The 20,878-nt window shown below is 38.1% G+C and overlaps 1 protein-coding gene and 2 pseudogenes across 4 annotated transcripts in view; 2 read left to right on the top strand and 1 right to left on the bottom strand.

Moving 5' to 3' along the window:
* The window catches only part of SMARCA1 (SNF2 related chromatin remodeling ATPase 1), a 1,054,017-nt gene that overhangs the window by 853,616 nt on the left and 179,523 nt on the right, over positions 1-20,878 (bottom strand). For 2 of the 4 annotated variants that reach the window (XM_072743672.1, XM_072743667.1), the window contains one exon: positions 15,977-19,271. The exons of the other annotated variants lie outside the window; for them this stretch is intronic. The gene's annotated coding sequence lies outside the window, so the exon portion shown is untranslated. Of the gene's footprint in view, positions 1-15,976; positions 19,272-20,878 lie in introns of those variants that run through there. 4 annotated transcript variants of the gene reach the window in all.
* On the top strand, positions 6,564-7,201 carry LOC140596300 (cilia- and flagella-associated protein 276-like; annotated as a pseudogene).
* On the top strand, positions 14,689-17,514 carry LOC140596124 (mitochondrial inner membrane protein Mpv17 pseudogene; annotated as a pseudogene).

Raw genomic sequence — 20,878 nt, forward strand, 5'->3', positions numbered from 1 at the left:
GAACAGAAAGACCTAGCAACAGTAAACTTTTAGACAACTAACATTATACTCTAGTCAAAGCCATAGAAAACAACAGTAGCCCCACATTTACCCATGCCAGCAAAGGCTGAATGGGAAAAAGGCATCCACTCTTGCAAAGCCATAAGGTGCGCCCAAAATCTCCATTGGGTGGCACCAGACAGAGAAGACCATGTAAGGAGTTGAAACTTGATCATTCCTCAGCATTTATAAGGCCCCCAATAGTAGAAATTACCTGAGCAGCCTAGGCTTCCACACACTTCCAGGAGTAACAAGATGACCTCCACACTGAGGTGATGTTAGAGAAAGCTGAGAGGAGAGTTGGGTTTTCACCACTGTCCAACATAAATGAAACCCCACTCCCCGAAAATTTTAGTATTAGTGAAAGTCAGATGGGAAACAGTAACAAGGCAAATTCACCCTTCCCAGCAAGGGAGTCATCAGTGGAGGCCTAACGAGGAGATGGAAATCCTACTCTTGACCAACAGTAATGAAGATTCATTCCCCCAACTTGACTGTCAATTGAGGTTGAATAGGGAATATAGACTTCTACCCTTACCTGGAAATAATGAGATGACATCCCTCTTACTCTGCCAAATCAGTATCAAAAAAGGGCAGCTAAAACAGGGTTAAATAAGATCCAGAGCCTAATAATATAATAGCCAAAATGTCCAACTTCAACTGAAAATTACTTATACAAGGAACCAGGAAGATCTCAAACTGAATTAAACAAGATAAAACAAATGGTAACAACAAGATGACACAGATGTTAGAATCATCTGTCAAATATTATGAACCATTATTGTAATCATGCTTCAATGTGCAATTATGAAGACACTTGAAGTGAAAAAAAATAGAGAAACTCAAGAAAAATAGAAAGTCTTATGAAAGAAATAGAAGATATAAAGAACAAAATGCAAATTTTAGAACTAAAAAAATAAAATCACCAAAATATAAAGCTCAATTGATGGTCTTAACAGCAGAATGGAGGGGATAGAGGAAAGAATTGGTGACCTAAAGACAGAACAACAGAAATTACCCAATCTGAACAATAGAGAGAAATTATAGTGAAAAATAATACACAAAGCTGTACTGACTTGTGGGACTATAACAAGAGATCCAATATTTGTGTCATTGGAGGGAGTCCTGGAAGGAGAGGAGAAAGAGGGTGGGTATGAAAAAATGCTTAAAGAAATAATGGCTGAAAACCTCCCAAATCTCATAAAAGATATAAATGTACAAGTTCAAGAAGCTAAATAAATTTCAAAAATGGTAAATACAAAAAATCCAAACCAACACACAGCATAAGCATAGTCAAACTTCTTAAACTAAAGTCAAAGAAAAAAATATTGAAAAGTAGGGAATGAGCAAGGATTCCTTATCTATAGGGGAAAAACAATTTTAATAAAAGCAGACTTCTCATCAGAAACTATGAATACCAAAATAAAGTGGCACAACACTTTTCACGTACTGAAAGAAAACTATCACCCCAGAATTCTGTATCCAGCAGAAACATCCTCAGAAATGAAGGGGAAATCAAGACATTCTCAGATGCAGAAAAACTAAGAATTTATGATGAGCAGACCTACTTATCACAATGGCCAAAGAAAATTCTTTACATAGAAAGAAAATGTTAAAAGAAGGAACCTTGGGAGAGTAGGGGACCTCAACTCACCTGGCAACACCAACTTACCTAGATAACTTTCAAAACATCCTGATCACCTACAAATTCGACCTGGGATTTAAAGAAAGAACAGCCAGAACGCTACAGAGAGAAGGGTTTTCACTTCTAGCAAGGTAGGAAGGCAGAAAAAAAATAAAATAAAAAAGAATTAATTGCGGGAGGGGCCCCGCGAGGAGCCAGGCTACAGCCCAGCAGTGAAAGCCTCCAGGACAGGAAAGCCCAACCCCGGAGAAGCAGGAACTTTAAAAATCCGCACCGGATTCTTCCCGGACTAAAAGGCACCTAGCAGGGAACTCCGCCACCCACTGTGGGGCAATCTCCGTAAAGGGCTGGAGCCGCACCCAGCGGGGCCTCGGGGAGAAGCCGGTGGGTCAGGGGGTGGCTCCAGACAGAGGGGTCTGCGCCCTGCTGCCTTTGGGAGCCGCGGCCCGGGAGCACTATTCCAGCAGCATAGGGCCCCGATCCCAGGGCGCCGAGCGACACAGCCCCCAATCCTGTGCTCCCCCTGGGACAGGTGGAGGCGGGGAGGGCACAGGACGAGGAGGACGCTCCTGCCAACGGGCGCCCCCAAGCTGTGTAGATCAGCGGACCGCCCTGGGAGCACCTAGTCCAGTGCGGACTGGGAGACTGTGGAAGTTGCTAGCGGAGAGCTGACTCCACAGCTGGAAAGCTGGCCGTCGTCATTGTTGTTGCCCCTCGGTGTTTCACCGTGATCCTGGGAGGGGCGGGGCCAGCAGGGAACAGAGGCCTCACAGGGTAAATAACTCCCACTGAGCCCGGCACCCAGTAGGGGGCAGGGCATCTCCCGCAGGTGCACACACCTGAGAATCAGAACAACAGTCCCCTCCCCCAGAAGACCAGCTAGAAGAACAGGGGAAGAGCAAGATCTTGAACAAGCAGTGCTGGAAAGTTCCAAGGGAAGTCGAGGGATTTATACTATACAGAACAAGAGGGTACCCCCCCCTTGTTCCCCCTTTTTCCAGTACAACTTATTTTTACATCAGACTAAATATTTCCAATATTTTTTTTCTCTTTTCCCACCTTAAATACAACAGTTTACCACCTCTTCATTTTTTTTAAATATTTATTTATTTATGATAGACAGAGAGAGAGCGAGAGAGAGAGGCAGAGACACAGGAGGAGGGAGAAGCAGGCTCTACACCGGGAGCCCGACATGGGACTCGATCCCGGGACTCCAGGATCGCGCCCTGGGCCAAAGGCAGGCGCCAAACCGCTGAGCCACCCAGGGATCCCCCACCTCTTCATTTTTAAGTTTCCTTCTTTTTGACATTCATATTTCTACAACTACATGTCTTAGATCTATTTCCCACTTCTAGATTCCCTTCAACATACTGAATTTAATTTTGGGAGATATATGAGATATGTTTCTTTGTTTTCTCTGCCTCATTTTGTTCTACAATGGCAGAAGTAAATACTTTCCAAAACATGACTAGCATGCACCCAGAACCAAGTGGAATATGATGATGGTTCATTCTGTAAGATTATATTTTCTCTTCATTTCCATTCTGTCCCCCTCATTTATCTCATTTCTGTTTTGGGGGTCAATGTTGGGGCTTTCTACAAGTATTTCTGGTTTATATAAATTTGAGACTGAGCATCTTCTAACATACAGAACTTAATACACTCAGAACCAAGAGGATCACCCTCTATGGCCCCTCAGGTAGACTACATTCTCCCTCCACTACAACTTCTTCACCACCACCATCTCCCAGTCCCCCCCTTTTTTCTTTTTTCTTCTTTTCTTTCCTCTTTTGTTTTTTTCTCTTCTTTTTTCTTTTTTTTTCTACTTCTTTGGGATTCTTGGCGTTTTATTATTTACTACTTTGTTTTCAAATTTGATTTTCATTTTAGTGGTCCTGTTTTATTCTGTTCTGATCTTTGTTTTCATTTTCTGGTCTCTGACCTTGTCAGAATCATCTAGGGTGAAATTTACTTAGGTCCTGGTTGATATTCTTGACTCAGTCCACTCATACTGCCACTCTGCACTGAGCAAAATGACTAGAAGGAAGAATTCACCACAAAAGAAAGAAGCAGAAACAGTACTCTCTGCCAAAGAGTTACGGAATTTGGATCACAATTTAATGCCAGAAAGCCAATTCAGAAGCACAGTTGTTAAGCTACTGGTGGCTCTGGAAAAAAGCATAAAGGATTCAAGAGACTTCATGACTGCAGAATTTAGATCTAATCAGGTCAAAATTAAAAATCAATTAAATGAGATGAAATCCAAACTGGAGACACTAATGACGAGGGTTAATGAGGTGGAAGAAAGAGTGGGTCACATAGAAGGCAAGTTGATAGCAAGCAAGGAAGGAAGCAGAGGGGGAAAAAAAGACCATGAGAAAAGGTTAAGGGAAATAAATGATAGCCTCAGAAGGAATAATCTATGTATAATTGGGGTTCCAGAAAATGCAGAGAGGAACAGAGGGCCAGAAAAAATATTTGAATAAATCATAGCTGGGAACTTCCCTAATGTGGGGAGGGAAACAGGCATTCAGATCCAGAGAGGTCTCCACCCCAAAATCAATAAAAACAGTTCAATACCTTGAATTTAATAGTGAAACTTGCAAATTCCAAAGTTAAAGAGAAAATCTTTAAAGCAGTGACAGACAAGACATGCTTAACTTATATGGGGAGAAATATCAGAATAACAGAAGACCTCTCCAAAGAGACCTGGCAGGCCAGAAATGGCTGGCAGGATATATTCAGTGTACTAAATGAGAAGAACATGAAACCAAGAATACTTTATCCAGCAAGGAATGATTCAGAATAGGAGAGATAAAGAGGTTCCAAGATAGTCAGAAACTGAAAGAATATGTGACCACCACACCAGCTCTGCAAGAAATATTAAGGGGGACCCTGTAAAAGAAGAAGCTCAAAGAAATAATCCACAAAAACAGGGACTGAATAGGTATTACAATGAAACTAAATTCATATCTTTCAATAGTTACTCTGAACATGAATGGGAGAAATGATCCCATCAAAAGATGCAGGGTTTAAGACTGGATAAAAAGGCAAGACCCATCTATTTGCTGCCAACAAGAGACTCATTTTAGTCCTAAGGACACCTCCAGCCTGAAAATGAAAAGTTGGAGAGCCATTTACCATTCAAATGGTCCTCAAAAGAAAGCTGGGGTAGCAATCCTCATATCAGATGAATTAAAGTTTATCACAAAGACTGTAGTAAGAGATGAAGGGGGACACTATATCATACTTTAAGGGTCTATCCAACAAGAACCCAACAATAATGAATATTTATGACCCTAATGTGGGAGCTGCAAAGTATATCAATCAATTAATAACCAAAGTAAACAGATACTTAGATAGTAATACACTAATAGTAGGAGACATCAACATGGCACTTTCTGCAAATGACAGATCATCTAGCACAACATCACCAAAGAAATGGGGGCTTTAAATAATACACTGAACCAGATGGATTTCACAGATACATACAGAATTTCCATCCGAACACAAGTGAATACACATTCTTCTCAAGCGCAACTGATACCAAAAGATTGTGATTGTCCCCTGCATATTTTCAGAACACAATGCTTTGAAACTTGAAATCAATCACAAGAAGAAATGTGGAAGAACCTCAAACACGTGGAGGTTAAAGAGCATCTTACTAAAAGATGAATGGGCCAACCAGGAAATTAGAGAATTAACAAGATTCATGGAAACTAATGAAAATGAAGATAAAACTGTTCAAAATCTTCACGATACAGTCCTAAGAAAGGACTGCTTTTGCGAAGAAATACATCACAATACAAGCATCCCTCAAAAAACTGGGAAAAACTCAAATACACAAGCTAACCTTGCACCTAAAGGAACTGGAGAAAGAATAGCAAATAAAACCTACACCAAGCAGAAGAAGATAGATAATTAAGATTTGAGCAGAACTCAATGAAATAGAGACCAGAAGAACTATAGAACAGATAAACAAAACCAGGAGTTGGTTCCTTAAAAGAATTAATAACATAGATAAACCATTAGCTAGCCTTATTAAAAAGAAAAAAGACTCAAATTAATAAAATCATGAATGAAAGAGGCGAGATCACAACCAATTCCAATGTAATACAAATGATTTTAAAAACTTATTATGAGCAGCTATATGCCAATAAATTAGGCAATCTAGAAGAAATGGACGCATTTCTGGAAAACCACAAACTACCAAAACTGGAATGGAAAGAAATAGAAAACCTGAACAGGCCAATAACCAGGGAGGAAATTGAAGCAGTCATCAAAAACCTCCCAAGACACAAAAGTCCAGGGCCAGATGACTTCACAGGGGAATTCTATCAAATGTTTAAAGAAGAAATAATATCTATTCTACTAAAGCTGTTCAGAAGGATATAAAGTGATGGAATACTTCCAAACTCATTTTATGAGGCCAGCATCACCTTAATTCCAAAACCAGACAAAGACCTCATCAAAAACAAGAATTATAGACTAATATCCCTAATGAACACAGATGCAAAAATTCTCAACAAGATACTAGCCAATAGGATCCAACAATACATTAAGAAGATTATTCACCATGACCAAGTGGGATTCATCTCTGGGATGCAAGGTTGATTCAACACTCCTAAAACAATCAACATGCTAGATCACATCAACAAGAGAAAAAACAAGAACCATATGATTCTCTCAAAAGATAACAGAGAAAGCATTTGACAAAATACAGCATCCATTCCTGATCAAAACTCTTCAGAGTGTAGGGATAGAGGGAACATTCCTCAGCATCTTAAAAGCCATCTATGAAAAGCCCACAGCAAATATCATTCTCAATGGGGAAAAACTGGGAGCCTTTTCCCTAAGATCAGGAACACAGCAGCTTTTACCATGCCTTTCCCCCAAGACCCTCTCCAGCACCCTACGTTGGAAAATAATGACTACTACCTAGGGAAACTCTGGGCTTCCAAGAAACTGCCATATAAGAACCCAACTCACCTTGCTTAGCAACAGGAACCCTGGAGTCGGCTCAGCTCAACTCCCACAATCACCTCCATGAGGCGGGATATTTATTTTCTTGATCCTGAGATACCAAAGGATGACCTGGATTTCCGCTTAGCAGCCTTCTACAACCACCACACAGGGACATTCAAGAACAAAAGTGAGATATTTTACACCAGGAGACTACCCAGGATATCCATGGAATCATCAAGACCCAATTCCCTGGAGAACTTTTACCCCCTCCTCTGCCACCTTCCCTCACTTCCCGAGCTAACATCAGACACTGGATCAACCCTAAGAAGGAGTCTATCCACAGCATCCAGGGATCCATAGTGTCCCCTCACACTGCAGCCACCAATGGAGGCTACTCCCAAAAGAATGATGGTGGCTTCTTCTCTACTTAGTGTTGACAGGCCCCTGGACTAATTAATCATAGTGGAACATACGGCTGCCCACCTCCATTAAATAGATTTGTGCTGGATGAAGCCTGAAGTGCATTACCCATGGACTGAGAGTTGCCACTTGACTGCTTTTAAAATGTTGGAGGGATGTTTCCCAACTTCTAGACACCAGTCCTTATGGACAGATTTGCAATTTGGAAAGTCATCTTGCTGAAAAGCTAAGGATTTAGAACTAAACAGCACATGGGTGCCTGCGTGGCTCAGTTAACCGTCTCAGTCTTGATCTCAGCTGAGGTCTTGGGTCTTAGGGTCTTGAGTTCAGGCCCCACATTGGGCTGGGTGTGGAGCCTACTTAAAAAAAAGAAAAAAAAATCTTGTTTTCAGCAGGGGACAGGTATTCATATTTTGTGAAGTGGACTCATTCCAAACTTGTATGTCAGACACTGAGATAAATTTTGGGGAAACAAGAGTGGGCACAGCCCATTCTCTTAATGAGCTTACTAAACCATAATTTTGGAAGCTCTATGGAGAATTAACGTTTATTCTGAGGTCATTCATACTTAACAGATGTCAGACCTTCCGAATTTAGTCATCTGCTGGACTCTACTTTGCCATAAGGGTTCCATTTTCCTGGTCCTGGTTCCTTGCCATTGTTCATTCTCTAACTCTGCTCTTTTCTTGCCTGGGAGCCAATTCCCTTTTGTCAATTTGTGCTGTGAAATACAGTCCTTGATTCTTATTTAAAAAAAAAAAAGGAACACAGCAGGGATGTCCACTCTCACCACTGTTATTCAACATAGTACTAGAAGTCCGAGCCTCAGGAATCAGACAACAAAAAGAAATAAAAGGCATTCAAATTGGCAAAGAAGAAGTCAAACTCTCCCTCTTCACAGATGACATGATACTGTACATAGAAAGCCCAAAAGACTCTACCCCAGGATTGCTAGAACTCATACAGCAATTCGGCAGCATGGCAGGATACAAAATCAATGTCCAGAAATCTGTGGTATTTCTGTACGCTAACAATGAGACTGAAGAAAGAGAAATTAAGGAGTCAATCCCATTTACAATTGCACCCAAAAAGCATAAGATACCTAGGAATAAACCTAACCAAAGAGGTAAAGGATCTATACCCTAAACACTATAGAACACTTCTGAAAGAAATTGAGGAAGACACAAAAAGATGGAAAAATATTCCATGCTCATGGACTGGAAGAATTAATATTGTGAAAATGTCAATGTTACCCAGGGCAATTTACACGTTTAATGCAATCCCTATCAAAATACCATGGACTTTCTTCAGAGAGTTAGAATAAATTATTTTAAGATTTGTGTGGAATCAGAAAAGACCCCGAATAGCCAGGGGAATTTTAAAAAAGAAAACCATATCTGGGGGCTTCACAATGCCAGATTTCAGGTTGTACTACAAAGCTGTGGTCATCAAGACAGTGTGGTACTGGCACAAAAACAGACACATAGATCAATGGAACAGAATAGAGAACCCAGAAGTGGACCCTGAAATGTATGGTCATCTAATATTCGATAAAGGAGGAAAGACTATCCATTGGAAGAAAGACAGTCTCTTCAATAAATGGTGCTGTGAAAATTGGACATCCACATGCAGAAGAATGAAACTAGACCACTCTCTTGTACCATACACAAAGATAAACGCAAAATGGATGAAAGATCTAAATGTGAGACAAGATTCCATCAAAATCCTAGAGGAGAACACAGGCAACACCCTTTTTTAACTTGGCCACAGTAACTTCTTGCAAGATATATCCATGAAGGCAAGAGAAACAAAAGCAAAAATGAACTGTTGGGAATTAACCAAGATAAAAGGCTCCTGCACAGCAAAAGAAACAGTCAACAAAACTAAAAGACAACCTACAGAATGGGAGAAGATATTTGCAAATGATGTATCAGATAAAGGACTAGTATCCAAGATCTATAAAGAACTTATTAAACTCAACAGCAAAGAAACCAACAATCCAATCATGAAATGGGCAAAAGACATGAACAGAAATCTCACAGAGGAAGACATAGACATGGCCAACAAGCACATGAGAAAATGCTCTGCATCACTTGCCATCAGGGAAATACAAATCAAAACCACAATGAGATACCCCCTCACACCAGTGAGAATGGTGAAAATTAACAAGACAGAAAACAACAAATGTTGGAGAGGATGTGGAGAAAGGGGAACCCTCTTGCACTGTTGGTGGGAATGCAAAGTGGTATAACCACACTGGGAAACTGTGTGGAGGTTCCTCAAAGAGTTAAAAATAGAGCTAGCTATGACACAGCAGTTGCACTGCTGGGGATTTACCCCAAAGATACAGATGCAGTGAAAAGCCAAGACACCTGCCCCCCAATGTTTATAGCAGCAATGTCCACAATAGCCAAACTGTGGATGTATCCTTGTCCATTGAAAGACAAATGGATAAAGAAGATGTGGTTTATGTATACAATGGAATATAACTCAGCCATCAGAAACAACGAATACCCACCATTGGCTTCAACGTGGATGGAACTGGAGGGTATTATGCTGAGTGAAGTAAGTCAATCGGAGTAGGACAAACATTATATGGTTTCACTCGTACAGGGAATATATAAAACAGTGAAAGGGATTATAGGGGAAAGGAGAGAAAATGAGTGGGAAAAATCAGAGAGGGTGACAATACATGAGAGACTCCTAACTCTGGGAAAAGAACAAGGGATAGGGATTCCTGGGTGGCACAGCGGTTTGGCACCTGCCTTTGGCCCAGGGCGCGATCCTGGAGACCTGGGATCAAATCCCACGTCGGGCTCCCGGTGCATGGAGCCTGCTTCTCCCTCTGCCTGTGTCTCTGCCTCTCTCTCTCTCTCCCTGTGTGACTATCATAAATAAATAAAAATTTTAAAAAAAAAGAACAAGGGATAGTGGAAGGGGAGGTGGGCGGGGAGAGGGGTCACTGGGTGACGGGCACTGAAGGGGGCACTTGGCAGGATGAATACTGGGTGTTATACATTGACAAATAATTCTCCAATAAAAAATATACATATTAAAAAAGAAGGAATCTTGGAACATCAAGAAAGGAAAGAAAGAAAGAAAGAAGAAAGAAAGAAAGAAAGAAAGAAAGAAAGAAAGAAAGAAAGAAAGAACACAGCAACCAAAAATATAGCTATATACAATAGATTTTCCTTCTCTTGAGTCTTCTAAATTATGCTTAATGGTTGATGCACAAATTATAACATTGTCTGATGTTGTTCTAAACATATGTGGAGAAAATATTTATAACAATCATATTTTAAATGAAGAGGATGAAGGGACATAAAGGGCTATAAAGTTTCTATATTTCATTCAAAGTGGTAAAATGATGACACAGTGACAATTTATATACATGTACATAAATGTAATACCAAAAGCAAACACTAAAAATGTTATACAAAAAGATACACTCAAAACCACTCTACATAAATCAAAATGGAATTCTAAAAATTATTCAAGTAACCCAAAGGAAAATAAAATAAAGCATATAAATCAAAAACATAGAACAATAAGGAAACAAAAAATAAGATGACAGATTTAAAACCTAATATATCAATAATTTAAAATGGTCTAACTACAACAATTAAAAGAAAGAGATAGCAGAGTTAACTTAAAAACATGATCTGACTTCTATGGGTGGGAAGGAATTAAGATGGCAGATGAGTAGAGGACCCTACGTTTGTCTGGTTCTTCGAATTCAGCTAGATGGTTATCAAATCATTCTGAACACCTGAGAAATCAACTGGAGATGTAAGAAAAGAAATGTTGCAATTGTACAAGTAGAAAAGCAACCACTTTTTGGAAGGTAGGAGGTGCAGAGACTTGAATCCCAGGCGATATATCTGAGGATACTGCAGAGGGGATGGAGCCTGCTTAACGAGGCTACTGTAAAATATACTGTTTATACAATAGAGCACAAAACTAGAACTTTTAGAAGTCTTCTACAGGGGGACACATCCTTGGCTTAAAGATGCTGAGGTGGTAAAGTGGGGCAGAATCCCAGGTGTGACAGCATGGTCTCAGGATCCCTGGGGGTCTCAAAAAGGATGGGTGGTACCTTTGAGTGGCAGAGTTCTCAGACATAAGGGTGGGAAGCCAGCTGAGAACAGTGAGTCGAGGTGCCAGCTTTCTGTCCTATGTTGCCATAAACTGTGAACTACTGCAAGGCCATGCAAGCAATTTCCTGGAGGGGGCACAGCAAAATTCAGAAGCATGGCAAGACAACCCCCTCCCTCTCCCGAAAAGAACAGTGTGGGTCTGCGCTTTAGGAGACCCTAAAATGTTGAGTTTTGAAACTCAGGCATGTGCCTGAGGTAAAAATACTGTCAGAGGCCGGGTGAACACACAGTTCTGATGGAAACTAGGGAGACAAGAGTGATTGACTGCTTTTCTTTGGGGGCTCACTGAAGAGTGGAGGGCATGAACTTTCAGCTCCAGGGCTAAAGAACAAGGCACTGTTATATATATCTATCCTGCCCATCAGTGCTGAAAGGCCTTCTGGGAGCAAAACGGCACCACATAGTGGAATCAGAGGTGCTTATATTGAGCCCGGACCCCTGGCAAGGGAGGCACATTTCCACAAGTGCAAGGGTACCTGAGAATCAGAGCAATAGGCCCTTCCCCATGAAGACCAGCACAAACAACTGCCTCAAATCAAGTTTACTAAGCATAGAAGGCAGCAAAGCTTCAGTTCTTAGGGAAGAGAGTATAGGGCATTCTTTGTTTTTTGTTGTTGTTATTGTTCTTTAGTCTTTCAGTATTATTTATTCAGTTATTTTCTTACTTTTCAAATTCTTTTTATTTTTTTAATTTTAATTTTTATATATAGGATATATATAAAATATATAGATAGATATAGATAGATATATCCTATCATTGTATTTTTTCTTTCTTTATTTTGGGATCTAGTTTCTTTTAACAAGTCGACCAAAACACATGCAGGGTCTAGTTTTTTGTTTTGTTTTGTTTTGTTTCTGTTGATGTTAATGTTGTTTTTACTCTTTCTTTATTTTTTTCTTTTCTGGACAAAATGATTAAGTAGAGGAATTTCCCCCAAAAATAAAGCACAGGAGGTAGCACTCACTTCCAGGGATTTAATCAATATGGATATAAATAAGATGTCCGCGCTAGAATATAAAACAATGATTATAAAAATATTAGCTGGGCTTGAAAAAAGAATAGAAGACACTAAAGAATCCCTTACTGTAGAAATAAAAGAAATAAAATCTAGTCAGGCTAAAATTAAAAATGCTAATACTGAGATGCAGTCCCAAGTGGAAGCTATAAAAATGAGGATGAATCATTCTCATGAAAATCAGAAGAATCAGTAATACAGAAGATAAAATGATGGAAAACAAGGAAGTGGAGAAGAAAAGTATTAAATCAAAAAGGGAGACAGAGAACTCAGCAATCCCATAAAATGAAATAATATCCACATAATAGGGATCCCAGAAGATGAGGAGTGAGAGGGGCACAAAGTTGATTTGAACAAATTATAGATAAGAAATTCCCTAATCTGGGAAAGGAAATAGGAATTCAAGTCTAGGAGGCACAGAGAACCCAACTCAAAATCAATAAAAATAGATCAACACCTAGACATATAATAGTGAAGATTGCAAATTTCAAAGATAAAGAGAAAATGCTGAAAGCAGCTTGAGACAAGAGGTTTTTAACCTACAAAGGCAGACACATAAGGCTGATAGTGGGACAATCCACAGAGACCTGGCAGGCCAGAAAGGACTGCCATGATATATTCAACATGCTAATTGGGAAAAATATGCAGCCAAGACTACTTTATCCAGAAAGGCTGTCATTCACAACAGATGGAGAAATAGCATTTCCAGGACAAACAAAAACTAAAGGAATTTGTGAACACTAAACCAGCCCTGTAATAAATATTAAAGGGGATCTTTTGAGTGGAGAGAGACCTCAAAAGGAACAAAAACCAGAAAGGAACAGAGACAATATATAGGAAGAGTTACTTTACAGTTAATACCATGGCACTGAATTCATATTTCAATAATTACTTTATTCCATTCTCATGGATTGGAAGAACAAATATTGTCAAAATGTCTATCCTACCCAAAGCAATTTACACATTCAATGCAATCCCTATCAAAATACCATCAGCATTTTTCACAGAGTTTGAACAATCTTAAAATTTGTATGGAAACAGAAAAGACCCTGAATAGCCAAAGGAATGTTGAAAAAGAAAACCAAAGCTGGAGGCATCACAATTCCAGACTTCATGCTGTATTACAAAGCTGTGATCATCAAGACAGTATGGTTCTGGCACAAAATCAGACACATAGATCAATGGAACAGAACAGGGAGCCCAGAAATGGGCCCTCAACTCTATGGTCAACTTATCTTTGAGAAAGCAGGAAAGAATATCGAATGGAAAACAGTCTCTTCAACAAATGGTGGTGGGAGAATTAGAGCCACATGCAGAAGAATGAAACTGGACTGATTTCTTATACCACACAGAAAAACAATCACAAAGTGGATGAAAAACCTAAATGTAAGACAGGAATCCATCAAAATCCTAGAGGAGAACATAGGCAGCAGTCTCTTTAACCTCAGCTGCAACAACTTCTTGCTAGACATGTCTCCAGAGGCAAGGGAAACAAAAGCAAAAAATGAACTATTGGGACTTCATCAAGATAAAATGCTTTTCCACAGCCAAGGAATCCGTCAACAAAACTAAAAAGCATCCTACAGAATGGGAGAAGATGTTTGCAAATGACTGATCGTATAAAGGGCTGGTATCCAAAATCTATACAGAACCTATCAAACTCAACACTCAAAAAACAAAAAATCCAGTCAAGAAATGGGCAGAAGACATAAACAGACATTTCTCCAAAGAAGACATACAAATGGCTAACAGATCCATGAAAAAAATGCTCAACATCACTCATTGTCAGGTAAATACAGATCAACACCACAATGAAATACTACCTCACACCAGTCAGAATGGCTAAAATTAACAAGTCAAGAAACAACAGATGTTGGCAAGGATGCAGAGAAAGGGGAACTCTCTTATGCCATTAGTGGGGATGCAAACTGGGGTAGCCACTCTGAAAAAGTATATGGAGGTTTCTTAAAAAGTTAAAAATAGAACTATCCCATAATCCAGCAATTTACTAGCAGGAATTTGTCCAAAAGATACAAACATAGTTATTTGAAGGGGTACATGCACCCCAATGATTATAGCAGCAATGTCTACAATAGCCACAATATGGAAAGAGTCCATATGTCCATCAACAGATGAATAGATGAAGATGTGGTGTGTGTACACACACACAATGGAATATTACTCAGCCAACAAAAGAATGAAATCTTGCCATTTGCAATGATGTGGATGGAACTAGAGGGTATTATCCTAAGTAAAATAAGTCAGTCAGAGAAAGTTAAATGCCATATGATTTCACTAAGTTTCATGTGGCACTTAAGAAAAAAATGGACATAGGGGAAGGGAAGGAAAAATGAAATAAGATGAAAACAGAGAGGGAGACAAACCATATGAATCTTAACTGTAGGAAATAAATTAAGGGTTTTTAGAGGGGAGGTTAGTGGGGGGAATGGGGTAATTGGGTGACGGGCTTGTTAAAAAGGGCACTTGAGGGTAGCCCGGTTGGCTCAGCAGTTTAGCAACACCTTCAGCCCAGGGCGTGATCCTGGAGACCCGGGATCGAGTCCCACCTTGGGCTCCCTGCATGGAGCCCGCTTCTCCTTCTGCCTATGTCTCTGCCTCTCTCTGTGTGTGTGTCTCTCATGAGTAAATAAATAAAATATTTTTTTTAAAAAAAGGGCACTTGGTGTAATGAGCACTGGGTGTTATAAGCAACTGATGAATCACGAAATTCTATCCCTGAAGCTAAAATACAGTATATGTTACCTAAATTGAATTATTTTCCTAAATTGAATTAAAATTAAAATTAAAACTTTTTAAATTAAAATTTTAAAATTTTAAAAATAAAAAAAATGCTTCAACTTTATGTTATCTACAAGAAACTCACTTTAAATATAATGATATTGACAGGCTTAACATAAAAGTAAAGAAAAATATATCTATAATGCAAACATCAATTGAAGGAGACTAAGAATAGCCATATTAATATCACATAAAATAAGCTTAAAGTAAAGAAAATTACCAGAGACTGAGATGGGTATTACATAATGATAATAGGAAAAATCCACCAGGAGTATATAGCAAACCTAAATATGCATAAACAAACCAAAGGGCTGAAAGATCTATAAAGCAAAAACAGAACTGTTGTTAGAGTAATAAAAACAGCTGTTTGTCCATTTAGAAAAATAGACAAATTCATAATTATACTAGGTGATTTCAACAGCTCACTCTTAACAATTTATAGACTAGACAGAAAACCTTCAAGGATATAGACTTGAACAACACAACCAACCAAAAGGATCTAATGTACATATATAGAGCACTACACCCAATAACAATAGACTAGACATTATTTTCAAGTACCCATGGAACATATACCAACATATCATATTGTGGGCCATAAAACAAACCTCAACAAAATCAAAAGAACTTAAATCATACCAAATGTATTCTCCAACCACAATGGAATCAAACATGAAATCAATAACAGAAAACTAAAATCTTCAAACTCTTGGAAACTAAACACACTTCTAAATAATCCATGAGTCAAAGAAGAAATGTCAGAGGATATAAAAAAATGCTTGAAAATGAATAAAAATGAGAACACAACACATTAAAATTTGTAAGAAATCTAAGGCAGTGCTAAGAAGGAAATTTATAGCACCAAACATATACATTAGAAAAGAGGAATAGTCTCAGATCACTAAGTAAGCTCCAATGAAACAAAGAGATGATTCTTTATTCTTTTAAGTTTTTATTTAAATTACAGTTAGTTAACACACAATGTAATTTTAGTTTCAGGACTACAATATAGTGATTCAACCCTTCCATATAATACCCAGTGTTCATCACAAGTGCCTTCTTGAATCCCCATTACCTATTTAACCCACACCCTCACACACCTCCCCTCTGGTAAACATCATTTTGTTCTGTATAGCTAAGAGTCTATTTCTTAGATTGTCCTTCCTCTCTTTTTTTCCCCTTTACTCATTTGTTTTGTCTCTTAAATTCCACACATGAGCAAAATCATAAGGTATTTGTCTTTCTCTGATTGACTTATTTCACTTAGTATAATACTCTTTAGCTCCATCCACATCATTGCAAATGGCAAGATTTCATTCTTTTGTTGGCTGAGTAATATTCCATTGTGTGGGAATATATATATGTATATATACACCACTTCTTTATCCATCAACTGTTGATGGATACTTGAGCTGTTTCCATAATTTGTCTATTGTGAATAATGTTGCTATAAACATAGAGGTGCATGTATCCCTTTGAATTAGTTTTTTCTATTCTTTGAGTAAATGCCTAGAGTGCAATTGCTCAATCATAGGGTAGTTCTATTTTTTAACTTTTTGAGGAACTTCCATACTGTTTGCCACAGTGGCTTCACTAGTTTGCATTCCCACCAACAGTGCAAGAGGGTTTTCCTTTCTCAATGTCCTTGCTAATACCTGTTGTTTCTTGCATTGTTGATTTTAGCCCTTCTGATATGTGTGAGATGATATATCATTATAGTTTTAATTAGCATTTCCCTGATGAGTGATTTGAGCATCTTTTCATGTTTGTTTGTTGGCCATCTGGACATCTGGACATCATGAAAATGTCTATTCATGTCTTCTGCCTATTTTTTATTTGGATTATTTATTTTTCAAGTGTTGAGTTTTAGAAGTTCTTTATATATTTTGGATACTATGCCTTTATCAGATACATCATTTGCAAATATCTTCTCCCATTCCAAAGGTAGCCTTTTAGTTTTGTAAAAACTACAGAACCCTGGAAACTATAGCATGTCACTGTGGCCTGACAGTTGGGTTCCTTATGGGCCTGGGTGACATTATCTCATGGCAGCTGGTAGAGAGGTTAAGTCTGTAGGAACATCAGACTGGCTGGACCCTGACCATGGTCTCTCTGGGCTGCGGCTTTGTGGGTCCTGTAGTCAGAGGCTGGTACAGGGTTTTGAACCAGTTCATCCACAGCACCACCAAGGTAGATGCAGTAAAGAAGATGCTATTGGATCTGGGGGGCTTTGCCCCATGTTTTCTAGGCTGTTTCTTACCACTGGTAAGAGTACTCAATGGACTGTCAGCCCAGGACAACTGGGCCAAGTTACAGCAAGACCATTGTGATGCCCTCATCACCAACTATTATCTGGCCTGCCATGCAGTTAAGCCAACTTCTAGCTGGTTCCCCTTCACTACGTATTAGCTTTGTCCAGTGTGTTGCTCTTATCTGGAACTCCTACCTGTCCTGGAAGGCACACCAGCTCTAGGCCTGCCTCACTCCATTAACTCCACCTTGTAGTGATCCAGCTTGACACTGGAGTGGTCAGACAATCTCCTCAAAGTGGGTACATCAGTTTTCATGGGGTTTGGGTGCCAGTCAGAACTTAATGGATTTAGCACCTGACTCCTTTTGAAATCATTAAAATCTTTATAATGGTCTTATACTCAAAACAAACAAGCAAAGAGATTATTCTTCAAAAAGACCTTTTTTTGTTTGTCAACAATAAAGCTGACAACCCTCTAGAAAGACTGACAAAAGAAAAAAAAATAAAACCTAAATTACCAATATAAGGAATGAAACAGGATATCACCACTAACTCTATAGACATCAAAATGATAATAAGAGAATCGTATGAAAAACTGTATACACACAAATTCAACAACTCAGGTGATATGGACTGATTCTTAAAAAAATACAAACTACCACAACCTCACCCAATATAAAATAGATAATTTAACTAGCAATATAACAAAATTAAATTTAGTAGAATTATACCAAACATATAAAGATTAAATGCCAATTTTGTACATATCTTCCAGATAATAGAAGAGGAATAAACACTTCACAATTTTTCATAAAACTAGTATCACCCTGATACCAAAACCAAACACAGGGCAAAAAACTGTACAGACCAATATTCCTCATGAATACATATATAAAAGTCTCAAACAAATAACAGAAAAAAGAACTCAGCTATACATAAAAGTATTAAATACCAAGATCAAGTATAATTTACATCAAGAATACAAGGCTGGTATAATATCAGAAAGATTGATCAATGCAATCCATCATATTAATAGGCTAACGAAGAAAAAATGCATGATCACATTATTTGATGCATAAAATACATTTGACAAAATTCAACACTATCATGATAACAATTCTCAGAAAAATAGGAATAGAGAGTATTATTTCAACTTGATAGTGTCTACATAAAGCCTACAGCTAACATACTTCAATAGTGAAAGACTGAATTGTCTCCCACTAAGATCAAGAACAAGGCATGGATATCCATACTCACCACTCTCATTCAACATAGTGTTGGAAGGTCTAGCCAGTGCAATAACACAAAACATACAAATGGAAAAGAAAGAAGGAAACTGTCCCTCCTTGAAAATGACATGATTGTCTGGCATAGAATACTCTAATAAAACTACCCAGAAAACCCTCCCAAATTGAGTTTTTGTGAGTTCAGCAAGGTTGGAGGATAGAAGATAATCATATGAGAATCAATTATATTTCTATATAATAGGAATGAACACATGAACACCAAAATGAAAAATACCATACCATTTAAAATTGCTTTTAAAATAAAATACCTAATGGCAAATCTAACAAAATATATACAGAATTTACATGTTAAAAACTACATAATGCTGATGAAAGAAGTCAAATACAATCTAAATAAATGGAGATATTCAATGGAAATCAATGGAAAATTCAACATAAATTCTCCTCAAGTTGATATATAGATTTAATCCAATTCTTATAAAATTCCCAGCAAGATTTTTTCACAGATATACACAAGATTATTATAAAATGTATACGGAAAGGCAAGCGAACTAGTATAGCTAAAACAATTTTACAGAAGAAGGGTAGCCCTGGTGGCTCAGTGGTTTAGCGCCGCATTCAGTCCAGGGTGTGATCCTGGAGTCCCGGGATCGAGTCCCATGTCGGGCTCCCTGTGGGGAGCCTGCTTCTCCCTCTGTCCGTGTCTCTGCTTCTCTCTCTCTCTCTCTGCGTCTTTCATGAATAAATAAATAAAATCTTTTTAAAAAAGAAGAAGAAAGTGGGAGGAATCAGCTTACCTAAACTCAAGATTTATTTTATGTATATATACATATATATTTACTATATAAATATATTATGCATTTACTATAGATATATAGATATATAATATATAGTAATAAAGACTATGTGGTATTGCCACAGAGACACATAAATCAATGGAACAAAATAGAGAACCTATAAAAATCCCCATACAAATATGTCTGACTGATTCTTTACAAAGGCATAAAAGCAATTTAATAAAGAATAGATAAGCTTTTAAACACATAGTGTTGGTGCAACTGGACATCCATAGTCAAAATATGAACATGCATCTAAATTTCATACCTTATAGAAAAAATAACCCAAAATTGATCAAGAATTTAAATTTAAAATATAAAAACATGAAACTTTAGGAAAAAACATAGAAGAAACATTTGAGATTTAGAGCTAGGCAAAGAGTCCTTAGACTTGACAACAGAAGCACAATTCATAAGAGAAATTGATAAATTGGACTTTACCAAAATTAAAAATGTCTGCTCTGAAAAAGACCCTGTTAAAAGCATGAAGAAGGGATGCCTGAGTGGCTCAGTGATTAAGCGTCTGCCTTTCAAAGGCTCAGGTCGTGATCCTGAAGTCCCAGGATTGAGTCCCACATCGGGCTCCCTGCATGGAGCCTGCTTCTCCCTCGGCCTGTGTCTCTGCCTCTCTGTCTCTCATGAATAAATAAATAAAACCTTTAAAAAATAAATAAAATCATAAAGACACTAACTACACAGCAGGAAAAAATATTTACAAAATACAAATCTGATAAAGGACTTTTATTTAGAACATATTAAGAATTCTTAAAACTCAAAAAGAATTTTAAATCCTATTAGAAAATAGGTATAAAACATTAATAGACATTTAACTAAAGAGGATGTACAGGTGGCAAATAAGCACATGAAAAGTTGTTCAACATCATTACCCATTAGAGAAATGCAAATTAAAACAATGAGATATTACTATACCCATGTCAGAATGGCTAAAATAAAAAATTGTGACTCCAAATGCTGGTGAGGATGCACGGAAACGGGATCACTCTTACATTGCTGGTGGGAATACAAAATGGTATATCCACTGTGGAAAATGGTTTGGCACTTTCTTATGAAAGAAACATACATTTATCATACAACCCAGAAATTGCACTCTTGGACATTTGTCCCACAGAAATGAGACTTATGTTCGCACAAAAACATTTATAGCAGCTTTATTCATAATGGGCAGAAACTGAAAATAACCCAGATGCTCATCAATGGATGAATGATTAAATTGTGATGCATCCGTACCATGAACTGCTACTCAGCAATAAAAAGGCTTAAACCATCAATACATGCAACAACCAGGATAAACCTCCATGGAATTATCCTGAGTGAAAAGAAAAAAACATTCCCAAAAGATGACAAACTATATTATTCTATTTAAGAATCTTGAAATGACAAAATTTGATAATGAGGAACAAATTAGTGGATTCCAGGGGCTAAGAAGAGGGTAGGGAAGGAAAAGTAGTGGGGGGTGGCTATAAAAGGACAACAAAGGGATCC

This window comes from Vulpes vulpes, chromosome X, assembly GCF_048418805.1.
Source record: "Vulpes vulpes isolate BD-2025 chromosome X, VulVul3, whole genome shotgun sequence".
Classification (NCBI taxonomy): Eukaryota; Metazoa; Chordata; class Mammalia; order Carnivora; family Canidae; genus Vulpes; species Vulpes vulpes.